At 36.7% G+C, this 25,802-nt stretch overlaps 2 pseudogenes; both read left to right on the top strand.

The window, feature by feature from the left end:
- Positions 1–4,911: 4,911 nt before the first annotated feature.
- On the top strand, positions 4,912–5,832 carry LOC143649229 (olfactory receptor 7A10-like; annotated as a pseudogene).
- A 1,683-nt stretch (positions 5,833–7,515) lies between these two features.
- Positions 7,516–13,094, top strand: LOC143649227 (zinc finger protein 112-like; annotated as a pseudogene).
- The last annotated feature ends 12,708 nt before the right edge of the window (positions 13,095–25,802 follow it).

Below are 25,802 nucleotides of genomic sequence, written 5' to 3'. Positions count from 1 at the left end.
ATTTGCATTGGTGAACTCAGACTCTTCTTTGATAATTTCTGGGTGAGTTGCAGAGTCTTGACAGGAATGAAGGGAATGTATTATGAGTTCAGGGCCCCTATTATTCATGGAAAATTTAGGGGCATTAACAAGGATAACACAAAGATGTAACTATACAAAGTCCTACTTAGTTAAAGAACTTGCTGGGGAGGGTGATAATGGATGCATGAAAATATCTTCTTTCCCTTATCTGTCTCATTTGGCACTTTCTATCACACATGCGGCTTTGTTTCTCCAAGAATAGAGAAATGAGGGAGGTACCATTCCTTATTTCAAAGAGGTTATATCTAAATATGCCAACAGACAGATGGGTTCATGCAATATCATGAGGTGTTACTGAAATCCAGGTGAGGGCAAAAATGTGGACTCAACTTAGAGAAGTTCGTGAAAACTTTCACATGGGCACTGATAATTCTGCTGAGCCTGGAAGGATGAATTGGAATAATTTCAGAAGAAGAAAGGGCTTGAAGCACACCAAGAAGACAGAGACACAAATGTGTGATCAATATAACTGGAATGTGTGGTTGGCTTTAAAAGTATTTTTTACTGTCTGAAGAGCAATGAGAAGCAGGGTGTGGAAAGTGGAAGATGAACCTGGCCAGTCTGGCAGCAGGCTCATAACAGCAAGCTTTGTGCTTTGTTCAGGCAATTGATATCTGTCTTTGAAGTTATTGGAGAGTCAGTGCAGGGTTAATAGAAGGTGATGTTCATGAAAAATTGTGCCTTGTATAAACCTGACTTGGGGTCATTCCTATTTTCAAATCCCTGGAGAGATGACGAGGGCTGGAAAGAAGGAGGGCTGGGAGATTTGGGGAATGAATCTGCGTGTGTTGAATCATTATAATCTGAAAAAACTCTCTATTAATACTTAGCACAATGCTGGACATTTTATATTCATAATTTTCTGTAATTCTTTCTATTATTCTATGAAGTTGTTATCAGTTTTCTGATTAAATTTATGAAGAATGTTAGACTTACCACAAAGTAATAATCTTGTCCAAGGTATGTAATAAAGTTTGGAATGAAGGTTGAATTTTTGTTTTTGCATTTTTGCATTTCACTGATAATTTTATTTCTTAATAAACTTAATTTTTTAAACCAGTGTTAGGGAAAGATTTCAAGGATAATAGAGACAGTTGCCAAAACCTCTTACCCATTTTTCCATATTCTGAATCTCTTCTATCCAGAATAGCACATTACATTTATTTGTTGTAGATAAAAATTTCTCAGGTCCTACTTTTTTTGATAATCTGGATATTTTGAAGGGTGCTTGTCATGTATTTTGTAAAGTGTCCCTTAGTTGAAGTTTGTATAATGTTCTCTCATGATCAGACTGGGATTATGGGTTATAAAGGAATGCAGTAGAGATAAAAAATTATTTGCATTAAATCATGTATCCAGGGTACATTTCATCACTTTTGATGTTGACCTTGATCAACAATGCATACCAAGTTTCTCCACTTAGAAGTTCCTCATTTCTCCCTTTTCCATGTATTGCCCTTGGAAAGAAGTCACATTGTGAATCCCACAATTCAGGAGTTTGGTCTATGCTCCACTTCCTTGAGTGAGTAAGGTTTACATAAATATTTGAAAGTTTCTCCATGGGAGATTTGTTTCTTCTTATTGAGAAATGTATTTATATAATTTTGGATTCATGACATTTTTCATATACTTGGGTTTGTGATGTAATGCTTTAGTTCTTTTGCTGCACAACTTGTTTCAGGTTTGGTGATGGGATGTCTCATCACTTCCCTGTGTCTCTTGGTACACCCCATCATTGAGAGCTTAATTTTAGTATGTACTCACTTTCTGGTACTAGAGGTGATACAGGTACTTCTTGTATATTTCTTTTCCAGGCCTAGGGCCAGCCATTTCTCCAAGGAAATTTTATTGGAGAATGGTGTTAAAATAAAGGCCCAGGCACTATGTGTGCTTCATGGCACTGGGACTGCTAGGCCCTCTCCACTGACAGAGTAAGAAAATATATGTAAGTCTACCAAGTTGTGAATATGCACGTAGCCATCAGTATGTCCACATGTAACCCTCTGTGTCTATTTTAACATACTCATGCTGATGTGTCTCACTCTAAACCATTATCACATAGAACATTCTACCCTCCTCCCCTTGTTTATGGTTAACCACCCACTCTGCAGTGGGAAACATATTCTTCTCACTGGCCATCATCTCCTTAATTGCTTGATTCCAGTATACATGTGCAGATGTGATAGAATTGTCAATCCACACCCTGGTGGGATAAAATTCATCCAGCAAAATACAGTACTGATACAGAGTTTCTGTTCCCTTCATTTTATGCACTCCATTTATATCCAGTATTATTACTTTAGCACCTTTCCCCCTCAGCCTTCCAGCAACGGTGTTTCATGTATTTGTAATAGAGTTAGGCTATTTTGTCACATTTTGTATTCCATACTGGCATTCCCTTCATCTTGAAGGTGAATATTTTATTTACATCTAAGGTTTGAAAGGTTTGAAAGATTAATGCGTTTTAAAAAATGCATGTAGACATTTGTCTATAATGACAGTATTCTACAGAATTGATTCATGGCTCTAAAAATTGCTTGGTGATTCACCTATTAAACCTTGTTCTCCTCTTCCCAAGCCTTTGTCAATCAATGATCATTCCATTGTCTCTACTGTTTTGCCTAACCCAGATAGTTCTATCATTGAAATTCAACTTATGAAGTATGTTTAGACAGCTTCTTTCAATTAGAAGCTATCATTTATGATTTACCCTGAACTTTTTAACTAGAGGGAACACTTATTTTTATAACTGCATAATATTCCATTGCATAGATTTAGCAGAGTGTTTATCCATTCACTTATTGATGTACATCTTTGTTGCTTTCAGATTTTGGAGATTATAAATAAAGCTGCTCAAAGCATTTTCATGTAGGTTTTTGCCTGGCCTTTAATTTCAAATCAGCTGCATATCTAAGAGCATAATTGCTGTATAGCATGATGAGATTATGTTTATTTTTAGTATATACTGCCAAATTTACTCCTGGCTGCACCATTTTGTATTCTCACTAGCAACGAATGACAGTTCATAATGTTCCAATCCTCATGAGCCATTTTTATTTTTAGTGTTTTGATTTTTAGATGTTCTAAGGGGTGTGTGATGAAATATCATTGTGGGCTAATTTTACAATTTCTAATGACATATGATATTGAGCATCTTCTAACATGCTTATTTGCCACCTGTATATCTTCTTTATTTAGGCTTGAATTCAGGTCTCTTGCCCACTTTTAATTGGATGTTACCTTTTTACTGTTGGGTCGTAAGAGTTCTTGGTATATTTGGATACATTTTTCTTTTATCAACAATGTGTTTTGCAAATATTTTCTCCAAATCAATGGACTGCCTTTTCTTCCTTATCAATGTATTTCACAGAGCAGAAGTTTTAAATTTTAATAAAGTCAAATTTATAAATATTCTTCTGTCAGGAATCATGATTTGGGTGCTTTATCTAAAACTCATCACTACACAATGGGTTACTAGATTTTCTGGTATATTTTACTCTAAAATCATTATACTTGCATTTTAATATTAAGTGCATGATTCTTTTTGTGTCATTTTTTAAAAAATGTATGCAAATTTGGCTAAATTATTTTTTTTGCATATGTATTGGAGAAGCCATAAAATATTGCTCACCTGGCTGCCGTGGCTAATTGTTGGAGAAGCCATAAAATATCGCTCACCTGGTTGCTGTGGTTGATGCAAGGCAACAATGATGACCAAACCCAGAAATCTGTCCTCCACCTTAGCAACAACGGCCACCAATCCCCATCTGACACGTGTTTCTTCATGCTCCCAGCCTATATAAGCCTGTGCACATCTCCAATAAAGCTGACGCCTTCCACTTACCCCTGAGGGTCATCTCCTGTGTCGTATGCTGTGTGCTCTGTGTCTGTATGACTCTCTCAGTACGGCAACTTACCTCCAGCCATCAGCTAACCAGCCATCAGCTAACCAACACATATGGGCACATCATTGTTCCAGCTGTATTTGTTGCAAAGAACATACCTTCCATAAAATTGTTCTTACTCTTATTCAAAGACCAGTTGGATCCTTTATTGTGTGTCTATTTTTGAGTTCTCACACTGAAGTTCATACATTTATTCCACTGATACAACACAATCTGATCATTGTGCCTTTATAGTTAGACATTAAATCAGGTATTATGATTTGCACAACTTTGCTCTTCTTCAGTATTGTTTAGCTAATCTAGGGTTATTGCTTTCCATAATAACTTTAGAATGAATTTGTCCATATCCACAAAATAAATGCTGTCATTTGAAACGGAATTGAGTTGAGTTCATAGATGAGGTTGAGATGAAATGGCATCTTAATATGTTGAGTCTTCCTATCCATGAAGATAGAATAATTTTATTTTTAATTTTTATTGTAACAGTGTATATATAACTCAAAATTTCTCATTCCAACCATTTTCAATTTTATAATTTGATAATATTAATTGCATTCAAAATATTGCACTGTCATTACAAATACCCATGTACCTAACATTTATATCAGATGATACTAAATAAGTAGTCAAAGTGATTGGTGAATAAAATAGCATCTAAAACCATTTGCATTGAAAAGTATTGCCTTTATACAATTTTTTACAATTATGGACAAGGATAGTCAAGCAGTAACAGCATTAAGGAGAAGTAGAAGTAATGGTTTCCTTGATATTTTCACGTAAGGACCTCTACATCTATATATATTAATTAAGCAATTAATAAATTTGATGCATTTATGATACAGATACATTTATGTTAATTTGGTGATCGCTGCTTGTGGCTGATTTGCATTGCTCTGTGCTCTTTTCTAGCAGTTTCATCAACTACATGGAATCAGAAAATAAAACACTCCTTTCAGCATTTATCCTCCTGGGACTCTCAGAACACACAGAAGTGCAGCCCTTCTTATTTGTTCTGTTCCTGATGATGTACTTGGTCACTATCACTGGGAACTTTCTAATCATCCTGGCCACCATCTCTGACCCCCACCTGCAAACACCTATGTAGTTCTTCCTTGCTAACCTGTTTTTTACAAACATCTATTTCACCTCCACCACTGTCCCAAAGATGCTGGTGTACATCCACACAGAGGGCAAAACTATAAGTTATGGAAACTGCCTTACCCAGATGCATTTTTACTTGGTCTTTAAAGGATTAGATTTCTTTCTCCTGCCCGTGATGGCCTACAAACATTATGTGGCCATCTGTCATCCTCTGCAGGACATGGTCATCATGAACCCCAGGTTCTGTGGTCTCCTGCTGCTGGCATCATGGATATTGTGTATTTTTCTGCTCTTTTACATTGCATAATGTTTTTGCAGTTGTCCTTTTGTACAGAGTTGGAAATACCCCACTTCTTCTGTGAGCTTAATCAGGTAATGCAACTTGCATGTTCTGACACATTCCTCTATGAAATCGTGAGGTATATTGCAACTGCAATTCTGGTTTTTATCTCACCCATTGGGATCCTTTTCTCTTCCTCTAAGATTGTATCCTCCATTTGAGAATTTCATCAGCTGGGGGCAGGTATAACACATTTTCTACTTGTAGCTCTCATTTTTCAGTTGTGTTCTTGTTTTATAGTACAAGTCTTGGAGTGTATCTGAGTTCTGCTGCTACCCAAAACACAAGGGAAACTGCAATAGCTTCAGTGATGTATACAGTGGTCACTCCCATGCTGAACCCTTTATCTATAGTCTTAGAAAAAAGGAAATAAAGCATGTCTTAAGAATAATTTCCAGCAGGTAAAGATTTACTCTGTAAAGGAATCCTTTGTCACAAGCTTAGAAATGTGATAACCATTAACTAAGGTTAATTCTACCCTACCTTAATCAGGTACTCTTATCAATATATGAAAAGATAATCTGATGTTTGTTTAATTTCCAAAATTCTGTCTCTTTACTTTTTATTCACCAAAAACACCTGCATTTTCATATTTTCTTTAAATCATTTGACCTGTCTGATTATATTCTTAGGATTCAGTATTGATCTGGACTCCTATGCCTGAATATTTGCTGGCAATTATTTATTACATGTAACTTGGCACATATAAAATTATGGGAATTGCTGGAGGAATGAAGTTGTACTGCTGTCCCTGAGAGAAGAAATCAAGCAGTACTGTGTTATATGCTTTTGGTGAAAATCATTAGTCATTTAAATGCTGAGATACCTGTTGTCAAGGTTGTGTTAATTGCCTCATATGACTTTCCTTTCACAATTGCAACATAAGTTAGTTGAAGGTATGATAGACATTACAGCCCCTGATTCTTCAATTGTTGCTGATTTCACTCATCACTGGGAGTCTTCCAGTGATATAATTGAGCACTTTAAGAATTATTTTCAATAGCAGGGCCATTACCAGGAAATTTCACACGGTACTTAATAGGGTAAAATGTCCCCATTTATAGATCCTCAGGAGCACCATGGGTATTTTGCCCATTCCAGGTTTTCCTTCTTAAACTATTAATCTCAGATATTAGGAAATAATAGCATGGTTTTCAGCAGACCTACTGTCTTTTTTGGGAAGTAGAATAAGGCAACATTTTGTTCTTTACCTGATCCCAGAACCATCTCTTTGATTGGCAAATTAGAGTGGCATTTTAAGTTTAGAGATTGTTCAGAGCTGATGGACAATTTAGAAGAAAAAGATGTTGGTTATTTATTTATTTGTTCACTTTTCATTCTTTCACAAAGCAATGAATTCATTTATTTGCAACGCATTAAGCCGTAGAATCAGACTCACTTTGTTAATTATACCCACATCAGAACTGTTGTTTACAGATAAAGGAGATTTGATTCATGCTGCCCTGAAAAATTTTTGTTTTCGATTGTAGCTTAACCTGAGAATTGAAACCCTCAGCTTGTTTTTTCCTTTTTTTTTGGAAAATTCTTCAGGGCAATTAAATAACCCACCAAACTCCACATTTATTGAATTCTGATTCTCAACAAATTATTTTATCAAATTAATCAGACAGTTTTCCAAACTCTTCCCCAGACAATTGCTTTAGGTATGACTACAAACATGTATTGTGATTCAGATTTGCTAATACTATACGTACAGTAGCTGTACACCTTTATCCAAAGTACATAGCATCCTTAATGTCCTAAATTCCAACATGTTGATATATATATTCCAAGATTCTTATCAGGCAGTTATGCGCTTTTGAAATCAATCCCTCTATCCAATAGTTTACCTGTATGTCTTATTTTCTTTAAGCAGAAATATCTTTGAAAATAATCTCCAATAATCTTTGAAGTAATTTAGTAGGCATATTATCTCAACATTTTTGAAGAGGCTTGAGGTATGTATTTCAAGTAGAAAATGCAAAGACATACTGTAAAACAGCCTAGCAAAGAAAGGTGATATTTAGACTATTATCAGGAACATGGTATATTTAAGAAGATTTTCCCCATATTGTTGGGTCCACAAACATGCTGCATTTTCTGCACTTCAGTGATAAAGAAGCAGTTCCCATAAGTATCAGTTATATAGGAAATACTCCTGCTAGTTCACCATCCTCTGGAGAACAAGAACACAAAGCAGAAGGAGGAAGAAATGGCTGCTCTGTGCCAGCCCATCCTGCCCACCTGACACCATATGTGAACTGCATGGTGGACATCAAATATCTTTATCCTGTGAGTATGATTTAGGGGAGATGGAGATAGGATGTCCTTAAGAATCCCCCAAGACTTTTCTGTTTCCTTTCTATCATACAAGGAAAGGTGTTTTGTAGAACTTGTATTGAGTGAATGACAGAGATCTTTACAGCTCTGCCATATAATCCAATTCTTTACTTCAATCTTTACTTCAATTACCATCTAGCCACTCTTAATTTTTCCTCAGATAAAATAATCCTCTTGGCTTTTTAATGATAATTCTACTCTTCTCCTGAACCCATAAAATATTTGATAACAAAAACGATTCACTGTGTACTGAGGGGATGCAATTGTTTTCATGGAAAACTAAATTTTACTCTTGAAGAATCTAAAATTCTTAGACTAAAATAGCATTTTTTATAAAAATAATAACGCATTTTATTCTTGAAGAAAAAGTCACCAAATTTTCTAAAGGGTGGACTTGAAGCACATCATTAAAACATAGATTTCATCTAAAGAAAACTTAACGAATTTTTGTGGGGGGGGCAATAAACACAGGTTACAGAGGGAAATACTATTATTTTTCTTGGAGAAATGGGGGGCTTGACTTCCACCTTCAAACTATCAAATGCATGTAACAAAGAAGAAAAGACTCATTTTGACTGAGTGCTGCCCTTTTCAAATATATTCCTTTGAGTAACTTGAGGAATCATTTACTAGGGACCATCTATGCAAAATTTTACAAAAGATGTATGTTTTCTATTGGAAGATTAATTTTCGATTGTAGGGGAAGTCAGAATAACATTGACAAGTCCAGGGAATATAATTTAAGCTCAGAAACTCCAAGAGCAGTAATAGAGTCTATGTCTCTTAGAATGTGCCATAAAAATGTAGAGAGTGTCAAAGTGTGTGTCCATTAAAAACAGGAGCCATGAATCCTTCCACCTATGCCAAGATTTGAGATTCCTAGAAAAGCCAATCATGGAGTACCAATATCTATTAGATGCTCTGGGAAAGCAACTCCTCATGGTCTTCTACCTATACCAACGTTCTCATTTTCATTTCAGATCACTTTTCCAGAAGAACATGTAGCTCTAAAATATGTCATGCAAACTGAAATTACATATCTATTTCATCTCCTTGAATTTACAAAATGCAGATATTTTGTATTGATCTACTATCTAGGTGGGAAACATGAAAAAATGACATCAATGAGCCAAAGATGTTTTCTTGGTGTGCTATGGGACAGAAATGTAATGGCAGGGAGTGCCTTACTAACAGTAGCTTGAGGGGCACAAAAAAAAGAGATACAGGTAAAGCCTAAAAATATAAATGTATTTATTGCCTAATTTCTGTTTCTTGAGGGGTTATTGGATTCTATTCAGTAAATTTTCTCTTAGTTCCAATTCACAGAAATTTTTACTTTTCATCAGTGTTTATTTCAACAGTAGATATTCTATTTGGTTCATTTTGAAATATGATTGGGTCATTATATTTGTTTACAAGATTCCTTTTAGTTTTTCCAAACTAATTACAAACAGTCATATCATGATTGGTGCTTGAATAATTTCTACATCTGAAACAGTTAAAGGCTTATGTTCCCTGCCAGATTTTCAACCAGCTATTGGTCATGGTACCTTGTTTTCTTAGCATTACTGGTGACTTTCAAATTCTGCTCTATTTAACTTGACAGACACATATTTGTAAGAAATCTTAAAAGCCTAGGTGGAAGAGGGAGGTTTACCCTTGACTTTATTTTGTCATTGCTAAGACAGGATAATTTAAACTTAAATTTGATGCATGGGGTTTTTAAGACCACATAGGTGCTGCGATCTCAGAGTGCATGTTAGCATTTCATTCACAGGTCTTTCCCCTCCATGTAGCTCTAGGACCAGGGCAAGTGTGAATCTTGCTACCTGTGATGGTTTGAGGCTGTTGTGTAATAACAAAAAGCTATGGTCTTTTCCATAGTTCAGTCTTTGAGAGCAGACTTGTTGTTTTAGTGGAATCATTTTGATTAAGTTGTTTCCATGCAGATGTGAACCACCCAATTGTGGGTGGGACCATTTGATTAGGTGGTTTCCATAGAGATGTGTCTCTGCTCATTCACAGTAGGTCTTAAGTCACTGACTGGAGTTATCTGTCAATAAACCCTGAATTTATTCTTCCTTTGTCAGCTCATTTTAGGGTTTGTAAATCTCTGACAATTAAAAGACCCATCATACTCCATACTTATTGAATTATGATTCTCAAATCATAAAATATTTTGTCACATAAAAATTTGCCAAATTCATCCCAGGCACCTTCTTTAGAAATGCATATAAACAATATATTGTGAACCAGATTTACAAATGGTAGACATACAAGAGTACATGTATACAAAATAAAGTGCTTCATTGTTGCCCTCATGTACAAGATGATATATCAATTTTCAGATTCTTATCCTAGAAGATCTGTTTTTGGAATCATTTTTTTGAATCTCGTATTTTATTTGCATGTCTTATTTTCTTTAAGCAGAAATATCTTTTTGAATAAATGTCTTTAAGAATTTTCTGAAGAAATTTCATGTACATGTACTGTCGACATTGCAGAAGAAGTTAGAGGTATCTCTTCCTAGGAATTGGAATTAGAAAACAATAAAAAAACAGCTCATCCAAGAAAGGCAATATTTATGCTATCATCAGGAACATTGTATAATCAAGAAGATAAACAGTGAAATGTTTGGTACCACAACATGCTGCATTTTATGCACTTCAGGTAGTAGGAAGTTTTTCCCAGAAGTAGTGATCACTTATGCACTGTGCCTCCTGGAGAACAGGAACACAAACTGTAAGGAGGGATAAATAGCTGCTATGGGCCAGTCCATCCTATTGACCTCACACCATATCATGCACACTGAATGGTGGATGCCAAACTTACATATAGTCTAAGGATAAATTTGGAGAGAGGGTGATTGTAATCTCTTTCAAAATTCCTAAAGACATTTCCCTGTTTTTATAATATAACTGAACTAACTGTTTTGAATAATTAGAATAAGCAAGATCATTAAGTGAGTATCTTATATATAGTTTTCTGGAGGACGGAGTGGAAGTAAGGAACAGGGAGTGAATGCTAAAATTCACGGAGCTCCTATGGCATGAAAAGAAATTTGATATTGGATGGTAGTTATGGCAGCACAACACAGAGAACATAATGGGCAGCAATGAAATATATATCACAATGGGTTTTAAATGGAAAATATTAGGTTATATATATGGTATAAAAATATAACCTTAAGGAAAATTCAAATAACTGCAAAACTCAAACCATGAAACCTCATCTAAATCATGGGCTACAGTAAATAATACAATTTTAAAAATGAAATTTCATAAGTCAAGACATATATGCCACACCACGAAAAGTATTTATAATAGCATGTTATATGGGAATCCTATTTTTTAGGGACAACTGTTCTGTAAACCCACAAGTTCTCTAATGAATAAAAAGGGAAAACTTGATAAAAGAAGAAAAAGGAATATCAGCATAAATTAAGACTTTTAAATAATTACAAGAGAGCATTATGTTTTGTGTGTTTTTATATTAAGACCTGGGTAGAGAGGTACTTCTAGTGCTTGAGAGTGTGGTGGCTTATATCAGACCCCTGTGTGAGCTCTGCCTTACCAGGACTCTTACCTCCTCCAAATGAGCAAGAGAAAATGATGATTCCAGTAGTCAGTGACATTCAAGGGTGTAGCTGTGGTCTTCACCAAGGAGGAACTTGGGCTGCTGGATGTTGCTGAGAGGATATTGTACCAAATGGTGATGGTGGAGAATTTTAGGAAATTGCTTTCTGTGGGATATCAACCCTTCAAGCCAGATATATTACATTTGGGGAGAGAAGGGAAATTTTGATGATAAAGTCAGAAATTCAAGATGAGCATTTAGGACAGAGAAGTAAAAGTGAGATAGAGACTCTTCAAGAAGTAGCATTTCTTAATGACATGAAGACCATATGTGTTGGGTGATATAAGAACAATATTCAAGTAAGTTGACCAAAAATCAAAATTGGACAATAAGTTCTCAATATAATACATCCAAATTGCTAAAACAAAGTGATCCCCTCTGTCAGTTGTGGACAGGGGAATTCGTTCAGGTCTCTGATGATTATAACATTGTAATGAAGTTCCAAGGAGAGAATTCCTGTGGGAATCAAAATAGAGTCCCCAAATTGAACTATCTGGGATTTTTGGAAGAAGGTGTTTGACAGAGAGCCACCAAACTAATGGATGTGAGGAATAAACTGTGTAAATGTGTAAAGTGTTTTATGAGGATCCATCATGACCGTGATGTTCATGGAGTACCTAGAAGAGTGAAAGCATTTAACCATAATAATTGTGGAAAAGACTTGAAATCATCCCAGCATAGTGCAGTCTACTCAGGGGTGGAAACTTCTGATGAGAATGGAAAAGTGTCAACATTGGCTCTAACCTTGGACTTCATCAGCAATTGCACTCCAAGATAAGCCTCATATATGTATTGCATGAAGAAAGGGTATCAGCTATAGCTCTGTGCTGTTCATTCAGCTACATGTCCATACAGGGGAGGGGAGAAATACTATAGGAATGATAGGTTTGGTGAGAGCATAAGTCAGAGTTCACATCTGCAAACTCATCAGAAAGTCTACAGGGGAGAGAAATCCTTCAAATATCAGGTATGTGTTAAGGTCTTCAATCAGAATTCCTTTCTTCCAACCAATGAACTTATTCAAACAAGGGCAAAGCCATGTTATCATGACAGATGTGCAAAGTGGCTCAGTCATAGCTTAGATCTTGATATTTTCAATTGTACAACACTGAAGAGAAATCTTGTGAATATGATGTTTATAATTAAGTTTTCAATGAGACATCACATATTGAGAAGCATCAGAGAGCCCACACCCCAGTGAAGTAGAACATAAAAATGGGAAACCTCTGATAGGTTATTTGATATGAATTCTGGTCTTCATCAGACAGTTCACAATGGAGAGAAACCAAATCAATGTGAGGTATGTTGTAAGGTCTTCAGGAAAGACTCATATCTCCAAGCCCATTAGGGAATATACACTGGAGATATACCATACAAATGTGATGTGTCTGATAAGAACTTTGGCCATAATTGCCATCTTCAAGACCGTCACCATATCCACACAGAAGAGAACCCAGGCAAATGTGAGACATGTGGTAAGGACTTCATGTCTTCAAGCTCATCATAGAGTTCATACAGGAGAGAAACCATGTAAATGTGAGTCATGTGGCAAGGGCTTCACTAGGATTTCAAATCTTTATACTCATCAGAGAGTTCACATAGGAGTGAAGCCATACAAATGTGAGACATGTGGTAACAGGTTTAGTCATATTTCAAGTTTTAATGCTCAACAGAGAATACACACCAGATAGAAACCCTACAAATGTGAGACATGTGGTAAGAATTCCAGACAGATTTCAAGTTTAAGGCCCATCAAAAATTTCATATGGGAGAGAAGCCATAGAAATGTGATGCATATGATAAGGGCTTTAATCAGAGATCATATCATCAAGGCCATCAGACAATCTATACAGGAGAGAAAGCATCCAATATGAGCCATGTGATAGGAGTTCAATTGGTTTCAAAACTTCACCATCATCAGAGAGTTCACAGAGGAGAGTAGCCATACAAAATTGTGACATGTGGTAAGTGCTTTAGTCACAGTTTGTAACTCCAAGGTCATTAGAGAGTCCACGTGGCAGAAAAACTCTATAAATATGGCATTTATGTTAAGACGTTCGTTCAGGCCTCACGTCATCAAGTCCATCAGAGTCTATCCTGGAGAGAATCCACACAAATGTTTTGTATGTGCTAAGGGCTTTAGTCAGACTTCATGCGTTCCAGTTTACCAGATAATAATAAATGTCATAAAACCAATACATGTGTCATGTGTGGAAAAGGTATCTTTCAGAAATCAGACATCTCATTTCCATCAGAAAATCCACACAGCGGAGAATATTTCTGAAATGTAGTGTTTTAAGAATTCAGAATGAGGTGAGATTTTCAGCAATGAGTTCTATTGAAGAAAACCTATGGTCATATGTACGTGGTCTGTATTTGAAGCAGACATCTAATAGTCACCATTATCATGTGAATACTCAGCAGGAAACCCAATTATAAAGCTTTCACAGTCAACAGAATCTGCCCAGAAGAGATCTTAAAAATGAAGAGTAAGGTCAAGATTTGAGCAAAAGTTAATGATGGACATGGCAAGATCCATGTGCACTAGAATGTAAGCTCCAGGAGGATGGTAACTTTGTCTGTTACCATGACCTCAAACTAGCACCTGAAAAATAGGTGCATTTTTATGAATACTGGTTTAAAATCCTTGTCAGATAATTCAAACATCTGAGTCTCTTGACCTGACATCTATTGATGGTCTTTTCCCATTCAAGTTGCTATCATTCTGGTTCTTGGCATAAGGAGTGATTTCTTGTTGTGTCCTGGACATTTTGAGTATTCTGTTGTGAGACTTTTGGTCCCATTTAGTCCTGTTTGTTGGCATGCAGTCACCCTGTGTGCAACATGCAGTCCCAGCTGAGGGTTCAGCTCGTGACACTGGGGGAATAAAGGGGCAGTGTTCCAACCCTTTACTGCTGTGGGAATGAAATTTTACTCCCCTCCTGGTCTCTACTGACAATAGCAAATGTGAGGGGGCTAGTGATTATAGCAGAAGGCTGATCGTGCCACCCTGTTGCTGCTGAGTAGGAGTGAAACATCAGCTCCCCATTCAACTCTGCTGACACCAACCTGGGAGAGGAGGAATTGGTGTGTTGACTAGTTTCTTTTCATCTTGCCTCTTACAGCAGTGGAGGAATGAGGGCAGAATGGGTGGAAATTCAGCTGTCCATTCTTCCCTGCTGACACCATGCCTGTGAAAGAAATGTCAATTCACATTGCCTTATTGACACTAGATGGGAGTGGAGGTTTAGCATCCTGTTTGTAGTAACTGAACATAATAGGGGAAATAGAGGGCCAACTTGCACAATTACCAGGTCAAGATGGAGATTCATCTGTCCACAGGTTGCTTCTGATATTACAGGCTATAAGAGTGGCAGTTTTTTTTTCCATTGGCATTTAGATAGAGCAGGACTGGTGGTATGCCATTGAGGTTTTCTGTTCTGTTAGCCACTCACTGACCAGTTCTTTTTTCACTACAAGGCACAAGATTTTTTTTTTTATCTTGTCTTATCTGTTGGTTCAGGGACAGACTTCTTTAGCCCCCTTACCCAGGATATTTTTGAGGCAAACTCACTGCCATGTCATTCTTCAAGTCCTCATGACCCTAGCCAGTCTAACTTTCCATCTTTTCAAGCTTTTTACAGTTATATTTTGTATTATGACCAGGGTTTTTTTAAGGTTCAAAAAGAAGATAGGATCAATTCCATGTTAGCTAGATGAGTTTCCTAATTTAGAATCAGGAGCCAAACAAGGTTACATGAAATTTGCTTATTAGGTCTGTAAATGTTCTCTTAATCAACAGCAGCTTTTTTATTTTTATTTTGGCTTGAGTGGGCTCTGGGAATCAAATTCGGGTCTTCAGCATGGCAGACGAGACTCTGTCACGGAGACACCATTGCCTACCATTTTGTTTCCTTTTTTTTTTTTCCAGCATTGGCAAGTCAAACCGGGGTCTCCAGCTCAGCAGGCGATAACTCACCACTGAGCAACCATGGCGCTGCCCCAGCTTCTTTTTATATGTTTTTCTCTACCATTGACTTGTTTCACAATCTAGTTCTTTTGTTTGTATATATCTCACACTTGGGAAATGATTTTGCGCTGCTTTGTGGTGCCATTTAGCTTTTCCTCTATCCAATGGAAGTACTTAATTTTTTTTAAAAAAAGAGCTAAGTAGACTAGGAAATCCATTGTATTCTGCTATGTTGCAAAAAATTATCTAGCTCAGTATGCTGGAAGTTCTTTAGTATTTTATAATACCAAAACAAGAAAAATCACTTGTAAAATGGTTTCTCTTTGAAATGAAACAGATTTGATGTCAGCACGTCCAGATTATATCTCCAGGCATTTTAATATAGGTCCAGGGGCCAGAATCACCATTGTTGAGATCCACTGGATGAGAGACTGGGAACTGGAAACATCTGTAGAGTTTCCAACAGTGCCCCAGCCCTTACCTTGGTCAAAACTTTAATCAGATAATAAAATTTGAATACCACTCAGTCATGCAGATTTAGTTTTGGGTCCATAATAGTACTTCTCTTCTAGAATGATTTTTGTAAGAACTCAGAGAGAAAATCCCTAAATATATGCCAGACTCAGGGATTAATTCAATGGATTAACAGAAAGGAATTAATTCAATGCATGGGAAATGTGCTAGAAGGTTAGAGCTATACAAAGCAGCAGAATCCATGAGGAGAAAGAGTAGTAAAGTTGTATTCATCTAGAGCAACCTGCTGTCTTGGGAACAGGGAGTGAGCAGGACCCATTTCCATTGTCTCCTGAACAATGTCCGAAAGAGGAAAAAAGGCTCATGACTGAAGTGACCAGGAAATATGTTAATGAGAGACACAGAGAGAAATGTGCTAATGAGGGACAGAGGGAAATACACAAATGAGCAGCTAAAGGAAAGCTGTAAATAACCCCATCTGTTGCTGTCCCTTATCCTGTACAGTGCTGGGTAGCTGGGACATTGTTTTATCTTTGGGGTCTTAAATCTGGCTGGGGGACAGATAATTGATTTCTTCTCCTTGTCTGGTCTGGGGACAGATCTCCAGGCTCCATTACCAGCCACCCAGGAAGGAATTCAGATTTTCACACAGACCATCTCAGAGCTACTGTGCAGGTGAGTTGGAAATTAAGGTAGAGGCTGCAGGAAAGTATCAGGGAGTGTAGATGCCAAGAATTTTTACCATACATCATCTGAGGTCAAAGCAGCACAAGCCAGAGACAAAAGATCACACAGGTAGTTTCCTTCCTTGTGTAAATAAACTAATTGTTTATTTACAATGTACTTAAAATAGTTTCTATACAATGCACAGATATTCAGAAATCTCTGTGAAAACATACACTGAAAAATGCCAGTGTAGTCTCAGCTTCCTTGGGTTTTATAATATACTGGAGAAGTTAAGTACAGTTAAATATGTGCACCTGGCATAATGTTCTCAGGAATACATGAGAATAAGAAATATACTATCATAATATATTTTTGACATGTGCAGATATTTAGAGGGAATGGTGTTGGAAATCCTTTGCATATTGTAGGAGGTATAGAACTAGGTCTCAGAGACAACATTGGACTGTCAAAAACAGATCAAAACACAGATATAGAAATTAATTTTCTGAATGAATCATAGATTATAGCATGTCTATCAGACTGGAAATGCCCATTTATGTAAAAATTAGTCATATCCTTTATCTCTCATTCATACTAGCTGCATCAGCCTCAGAGAATCAGAAAACAACACCCTAGTTTCACAATTACTTCTTCTGGGGTTCTCAGAGGAACCAGAACAGCAGCTGTTCCCCTTTGGGCTCTTCCTATCCATGTACCTGGTCACTGTCTTTGGGTATCTGCTCATCGTCCTGGCCACCATCTGTGACTCCCACCTCCACACACCCATGTACTTCTTCCTCTCCAACCTGTCATTTTCTGACATGTGTTTTATCTCCACCACCATCCCAAAGATGTTGGTGAATATTCAGACACAGAACAAAGGCATTTGCTATGCAGGATGCCTCACATAGATGTCCTTTTTCTTACTCTTTGGAGGTTTGGAGAATCTCCTCCTGACCATGATGGCCTATGACTGCTTCATGGATATCTGTCACCCCCTGCATTACATGGTCACTATGAATCCCCAGCTCTGTGCCCTGCTGGTTCTAGGGTACTGTGTCATAAGTGCCCTGAATTCATTGATACAATGCTCAGTGGTGTTGCAGCTCTCTTTTGTATGCATTTGGAAATCCTACACTTTTTCTGTGAATTCTATCAGAGAGTCCATCTCAGCTGTTCTGACAATTTCATCAGTGACCTACTGACGTATCTTGCAACTGGGCAGCTGGGTGTGGTTTCCCTGGCTGGGATACTTTTCTCTTACTCTAAGATTGTTTCCTCCATACATGCAATCTTGTCATCTCAGTGAAGTATAAAGCATTTTCCACCTGTTTATCTCACCTCTCAGTGGTCTCCTTATTTCACCGTTCCTCCCTAGGGGTGTACTTTAGTCCTGCTGGTTCAGAGAAGACACATTCAAATGCACCTGCCTCGGTGATGTACACTGCGTTCACCCCCATGTTGAACCCCTTTATCTGAGGAATAAAGATATAAAAGCAGCTCTTAAAAATTTCTTAGGAAGAAAGTTTCAGTGCTGGGACTGAAAATTACTTGTGATATCAGGCCTCAAACACAGATTCAAAAATCTGATTCGTTTATCAAAGCATGGAAATAGGAAGTGTCTCTTTCTATTTATTTCAAAGCATTTCATTAATATGTTTGATTTTCAGCAAATTAAGTTAAGTTTTTTCTGTCTCTTACATCATCAACATCTTTCCCTTTGTCTACTGTCCTACTTTTCCAATGTTATTCTGAACCTTGGCTGAGAAACAGCATGGAATTTCCAACTTATCACCAGAAGCGTGAATATCTTCAAGAGATATTTCCCCCCAATTGACATATTATCATCAGAAGTATTGATTTCCTTTGTTTTACTTAAGGTAGTGAGTGTCTTGGTCCTATGGAAATGTACTCATAGCCCCTAAGACTATTTATGGAAGTTATGTAAATGAAAGTCTGGAGGTGTAGCATATCAGTTTTGTGTGTGTCATTCTGTTCTAAATCTTTGGTTTGAAGTATGTTTCTACTAATGCCAGTGTTCATGTATTTGCACTTCTTGTATGAGGTCATCTGGTTTTAGTGTCCTTTTTAAGCTCCTGTTATATTATTATTCTAATTGTTCAAAATTAGAAACATTGTTCTAAACATTGAAACATTGTTCAAAATGTTTATCATTGATGTTCATTTGCACAGAATACTAAAGAAAAATTGTTTAGCAAATGTTCATATTTAAACTGGAGTTAAAGAAGACACATTGGTGTGTATTTTACATGATATGACCATAAAATCATGGATCATCTTAAATATGGAGGAGGAAAATTTTCAATTGTGCATTAAATATGCAGAAATTTTCTTTGGATGACATAGGTGCATTCATGAAAATGGATTCTTGGTGCCAATACATAAGGGAATATAAGGAGGCATTCCCACTGGGGTTCAGTCACATGTCATGTATCACATATTATTTATTGGATTATATGCTGTTTCAGCATGAAAACTTCCAGTGATGTCAGGAAATATGATTCGTTTTATTCCTCTAAACAAAGTATCTGCTATTATCCTGACTATTGTGAAAACACTAAAAGAAGGTGAAAGAACAAACTGTATTTCCTCTATCATCCTTTTATCTCACTTCTCATCAAGATTCTCTTCAATCCTCGCAATCAGATGTGGTTGACACAACAGTTTGGTATTCTGCCCACAAAATGCTTTGGATAATTGAGAGGTTTGATTCAGGATCACCAGTTCTTCCTGTACAAAAATGTACGTCCTTTCAAACTTTCCTTCTTGTCTGGAGGGCAACCTTATTTGTATTCACATTGAAGTACAGTTAGCTGAAGTAAACCTTAATAAGGTGATCATCAGTGTCGACTTCAAATATCTGAAGGAATGCAAATAATTGGAATTAGCAGGCTATATGAATATTCTTGTGTCTGGCTAATATTTGTCATTTAGCCATTGCTGCATAAGAAGTTAAAACAAAAGTACATGGTTTCAGATCATGGTTTTATTTTCCATAGGAAACTATGATTTGGGTTTCCTTTAATCTTATTTGGCTCCTCATGAGTCTGTGGTCTTTTGTGACTGACTGGGGCTGCTTTGATCTTCTTGGTTAAGCTCCATCACCATTGGAGGACTGATTACCTGCAGACTGGGCTGTGATGACCTTAACTGGAACAACTTGCCTCTCCTCCACATGTCTTCTGATTATCCAGCAGGTAAGCTTGGACTTGATAAAATGGTTGAGCAGGATTACAAGAGATAGCATCAGAACCACATTGAATCCTCTTTGAGTACACTGACAATTCTTCCATACTTTATAGGCCAAAGCAAAGGAAACATCATAATTGCCTCCCTGATTCAAAAGTGGAGAAAGAGACTCCACCATTTAATGAGTGGAGCTTCATGGTAATATTGTGAAAGATATGGATACAGAAAAAGCTGGAGGACTTCTGTCATCCCTGCAACATATCTACCAGATTATAACTTCCAGAGCAGTTACATTTTTGTGTGATAGTTCAAGAACCAAGTCTTGAAGGGTGACATTTTTCCAACTCTTCCCTCGGGAATTGACTTAAATTATTGTTGCAGAAATTAAGAATTGAAGTATATGTTTAATGAGAAACTATGGAAATGCTATTCCAGAATATATCTGCCCCTCATCTTCAGTTCACCACCTCCTGGATAACACAAATATCCTTTTTTCTTTATAGAAATCACATTGAGTCCAGGAATTTCATGTCTGCCTCATTGATTAAGAGAATTAGATAATTCTTCCTTCACTGATGTCATCTTGATGCCCTAATGTATATAGTGCCTTTCTTTAGATTGAACTTCTTTTTAATAGATTCATTAATTTTTCCATTCTGTTACTAGTAAGTGGTGGCATAGGAACCTTCTGAGGGAGGTTTCACTTTTCAAATGCAAATAGACAATAGGAATTAAGAAGTAGAAAAAGAATGGAATTTTGAGGTATTAGGTCCAAACTCCTGGAATGACTTGTCCCATCCTAAATGTGAGGATTGAGCAGAGTTGGGTTCTCTGTACACTACAAAGTCACCAGCGGAGATGGCATGAAGTGATACTGCTGAGCCTCAGCCAGCTTTCCATTCAGTTGCACTGAGATTTCATGATCACTATTTCTGTTTATACAGAAAATAATTTTCTTTTCATCTTCAGTTTCCCTGTTAAATGTCCATCATTTTCCCATGTTTTGGTAGCAGTTCTGTAGAGATGTTACTATTTATCAAGGAAATTCTTGGTTCTTTAGCAAAGAATTAGCACACTAAATTGAAATATTATCATAAAATATGTAGGGAACATGACTATTTTCTATTCCCACACAGCTCTTCTAAAGGTGGGACAAGTTAAAAAGTCCTAAAATACACCAGAATCTGTGAACTTAGAGACAACATCAAGCTACAAAATAAAAATTAAGGATTTATTAACCCATATATCAACAGGTCCAGGTTGAGGTGTCCCAGACTAGTCAAACAGCTTAGTGCAATTGACAGTAACTCTGCATTCATTACCTTTCCTCTTCGTGTAGTTTCCATTCTCACCATCACAGAATAGGGGCTGCAGTGCAAGGTACTTAATCCGTATCCCAGTCAGGAATACTGAGTAAGAATCAAAGGCATGGTACAAATAATTTTCAAGATGTATCTTAGTGAAAGACCCTTTTACCAAAGTATAACAAATATATGGATAAGTGATGACATATCTTAGCCCTAAAAATTTTTGCAAATTGAATATACTCCATCTATATTCATGTAATTAGAACCTAGTCCTATGTAATGCAATTGGAACCCAGTCCTATAAATAGAATATGACTAGCCCCTGAACTTCTCTGTGTGCTTGAATCTAATCACCTGTCTCTTCATCAACAACATCAGTATCCACAATTTTAACAGATTCGTATTTCTTTTCTATTTTAGTGTAATTTTATCCATTTATTTATCCCAAATTTACTATTTTAGACATTTTAATGAATATACTTCAGTGGTATAAAGTATATTCACTGAGTTTATATAAATACAACTATAAAATATATCTTTCATATTTGGCTTTTTTTTTGCTCAACATTGTGCCCTGAGACTATCTTTTTTAAATTAGGGATATACATGTTTTCTTTGAAGCTCCATGTGATCTTGGGTTACATTTCTTTGCCTAATGTTGGAAGACATGGAGTAGTTGAGCTTCATAACTTTAGCAAGTTCAGAAATAGTGAGGCATTTCAATTACTGCACAGAGAGAAAGTCACAGCACTTAAAAAATTTCAGGAATGTTGACAAGAAGGTCATGAGAAGGTACCGTGCACAGAACCAGCGTTCCAGGTGATTGTGTAGTGCTGGTGTTGACAGACAGCCACGAAGTGCTCATAAGCCATCACAGTTAGCTGTAAGTTACTCAAGAGTGGAAGAACAATGAAAAGTTACAAAAGTTATAAACTCGAATCACACAGGTATCCTAAGTAATGCTGGATATCTCACTGCAATTTAGGGTTGGTAGTGGAGGTGAAATAAATAGAACACAAAGACAGGTTGGAGAAGACTAAGTACACGGGCCTGTTGAGTTGGGATTCTGGAATGATGGCCAGGTTGATGAGCAGATCGCCCATGAAGGTGACCAAGTACATGGATGGGAAGAGATCAGAGAGGAAGGGCTGCAATTATGGTGCCTCTGAAAATCCCAAAAGAACTACTGTTATTCATGTGTCTTTTCCTGAGTCTATTTGGTTGGTATGACTATCATCTATAGAGAAAGAGCCTGACTTATTTTGAAAGAATCAGTCATTACTAGGCTATCTATCATTCACATGGTACAAACAAGAAATTATTTCCTAGATTTTGTTTATGAATATCATCCCCTTTCATGGTATCTTTGAGCAATCTCTGATTAAGAATTGCCATTACATTTTCAAATAATTCTCCAAGTAATCATGCATTCTACATTGTTTAGGGAAAATACTTTCATTCATTATAGGAATGGGTATTTAGTTCTTACTTTGCACCAACCACTGTTTAGCCAATAGTATACAGTGTGAAAATAAAGTTTTCTACAATTCATTCTTGGAAAAAACAAAATGTGAAAATAAACACATAATCATAACATTCTTCTTATTATAAGTGCTACAAGTAAAATAGAGTAGGTTAAATGGGGAAAGAGAAAAACAGTGAACATGCCAAGACTTTTATCCCACCATGTTCAGGCAAAACCATAACATCACGTGACATTTCAACAGAAACCTCTTAGAAGAAAAGGCATGACCTAGTTTGATCTCTTGGGAAGTGTATGCTGTTCAATGGGAATGTCCAGAGGAAAGGGAGTGTTTAGGATGCACGAGGTCAACAAGGAAGCCAGTTTTGGAGGGAAATGATAAGAAGTAGAGTGATGAGAGATGGTGTTAGAGAAGTTTGAAGAATGACATAGCCTTGCTGTGGCTGAAACTTCAGAATCCAGAAAGATCCTTTTCCACATTATACTTCTTACACTTTATATATTTGTTTGACATTATATCACTTGAAATTAAATGGATTCAAGCCTATTCACATATATAGCTTTGTATTTGAACTCTGTAATATGATACAACTATTGGGATGGATGAGCTCAGATGCTCGTTCATTGTGGTCTGCCACACTCAAAGAAATACAAAGACACACACACACACAGGCACAGGCACAGTACTCCCAGGTTTCCTTGGACCCAGTTAATACAATACTCTTCTCACTTCCATCCAGAGTGATCATGCCTGGAGTGAATACAATGAAAGCAGACTTCAGTATATCTACTGAAAATTATTAGAAGTGGAAACATGGAGTTGAATCCTGCAAACCCCATATGGACAAGTAAACCAGAAGTTTAATTTTGATATGGTCAAGTTCCCATATCAAGGGAAGCATAGAACAGTGTTTAATGAGACTGTTCTGAACGAAACCTGTCTCAGTTCTGGTGGCATTTTGACCACTGTATATTCCCTTGCAAAACGAAACTTGCCCCACTCACAAGTAGTCGAGTGTCTTCATCAATCTGGCAGCTGCATTCCTGCAATAGCTCCCCTTATTCATCACCACCCACTCTGGTATCTGTAGCTCCAACAACTATAATCTACTACATTCTAACAGCAACTCCCCCTTTAGCTTGCAAATTTCTCACTCCCAAGCTGGACATTTAAAATCCACCTTCTGTTCCCTCCCCCCTCCAATCATCCTATACTAGCTGCACCCCTTCCCCAGCTCCAGACTGACACCATTTTCCTGGCCTCATTCTGCTTAACAATTGCTGCTGAATAAACAGGACAAAAGGAAGTCTTTTTGACTGTGTTTGTTCTACTGAACCTTGCACCCTTGATGCCCAGAAAAAATAATACAAGATAAAAAAAGTTTAACCAAACAGAAGTAATGATACCTTTTTACAAAGCCAAAACACCAAACAGATTGAACACTCTAAGAGTAAAATGAGCATAGGGAATAAGAGAAAATTTCACAAAGGAAAATATAATAAGTATAACAAATGTTTGCAATTTTTTGTGGTGTAGTAAAATATTTTTTAAATGATACTGAATGCAAAAATTTTGGAATCTTTAAATCTGGTATTGAATCTTGGATGTGCCATGTATTTGCTGCTAAACTGTGATAGGAAGTGTAAAATTGTGAATCTTAATACCTTCACCACAATAGCAGGGAATAAGCATTCATCATTCTAAGAAGGTTGAACCATGTTCATTATATGTAAAAAACTTTGCAAAATTCCTTCCTGTTAGTAAATGGTGTTATCTCTGATGATGAGATGAAGCTGATTTTTCTTTTGCTTCTCCAATGTCTCATTCTTCCATACCTCATGTCCCCAATTCCATGGTTACATTTTGTTTCCTCATCACCTTTCTTAGCTATCACAGAATGAGCTGATATTCATATAAGTGTCAGGCATCTTCTGTACAATAAAATGGAACATCAATTCCATGACATACAATCCCTAGTGACTTCCTCCTGGACAAGGAAGACAGCATTCCATTGCTTCACACACAAGCTTGACCATCCAGGGCCAACCTACCAAGGTCCCCTCTCACTACCACTTGCCCTAACCCATATAATCTCTAAGATATTAAATTCTACTTTCACCTTTGCCAGAGCTCCATAGTTTCCATATTCAGTGACATTATATTTCTGCTTCTCTCTTCCTGGAATCTCTTCAATAGTTCCACTTAAAGTGTTTTTCATTCCTGTTCCTTATGTATATCCTGTATCCCTTCAGGGCAGCCTGGAGTCAACTCCTTTCAAATACTATTCTGTACATTCTCAAAAGAAGACTGAATTCTTATGTGCACTAATTCTATGGGTGGAACTATGATTGTGTACCACTTTTATTTTATATCATTTACTTCCTCTCCAGAAGTTAGTTTCCTGAGGATTGTAGCAATCTTCTACAAACTTTTCAAAAAAAATCTGATGAGTTTGTAATTGGCTATAACAATAACTGGTGAAACATATATTACAAGAATGAATTAAAGAACGTGATTTCACAGAAACTCCAATGATGAGAGAAAGTGAGGCAGCAGAGGATTACTTAAATATATATTGAAGGCATACCTCCAGCATTGACTGACATTATATCCAAAAGATGGGTAAATGCTGTATGTTGTGATGATTAAAGAATAGAGTAAATAAAATACCATGAAATTTACAAGTGTCTCTTACATAGTACAGTGCATTCAAAATAGCCCCATGATATTTTCTTCAACTGGGGTTATGTGTGTGGGTGTGTGCGTGTGTTGGCATCTGCATACAGATCACAAGTTAAGTGGATACCTAACTCTGATGAATGTGAAAGTCAATCTGGAAAGAATCATTTTTCTAAATAATGGCAGAGGGTGATGTAACTTGTAGAAATAGATCTAATCAAAATAAGAAAAAATAGCATAAGGGAAAAAGAGATGTGAAAACAAGATGCAATGTGCATAAAAAGTGATTTATGAACTCGAATGAAACAGAAGTTTCTTAGTTCGTAAAGCAATGGGAAAAACACGACATGTAGGACTGATAGGCAGATCCACACAAAGTTTATTATCTTTGTAACATTCCACCTCAATGACATCTATACAGACATAAAAGAACTAATTTGAGAATAACAAAATTGGTGGAAAATCTGCAGTTCATTTTTTGAAATAATGTAATAAAAATAGAATAAAACACTCAGACCCAAGTATACATCAATAAAACATCTGAACAATTTGCAAAGGAGAAAGTGAATAGCTAATAAACCAACAATATTTAACCCCACCAATGAAGGA

The sequence above is a fragment of the Tamandua tetradactyla genome, chromosome 11 (assembly GCF_023851605.1).
Source record: "Tamandua tetradactyla isolate mTamTet1 chromosome 11, mTamTet1.pri, whole genome shotgun sequence".
Taxonomy (NCBI): domain Eukaryota; kingdom Metazoa; phylum Chordata; class Mammalia; order Pilosa; family Myrmecophagidae; genus Tamandua; species Tamandua tetradactyla.
The sequence above is the reverse complement of the archived record's forward strand: the minus strand, read 5'-3'. Positions and strand labels throughout refer to the sequence as shown.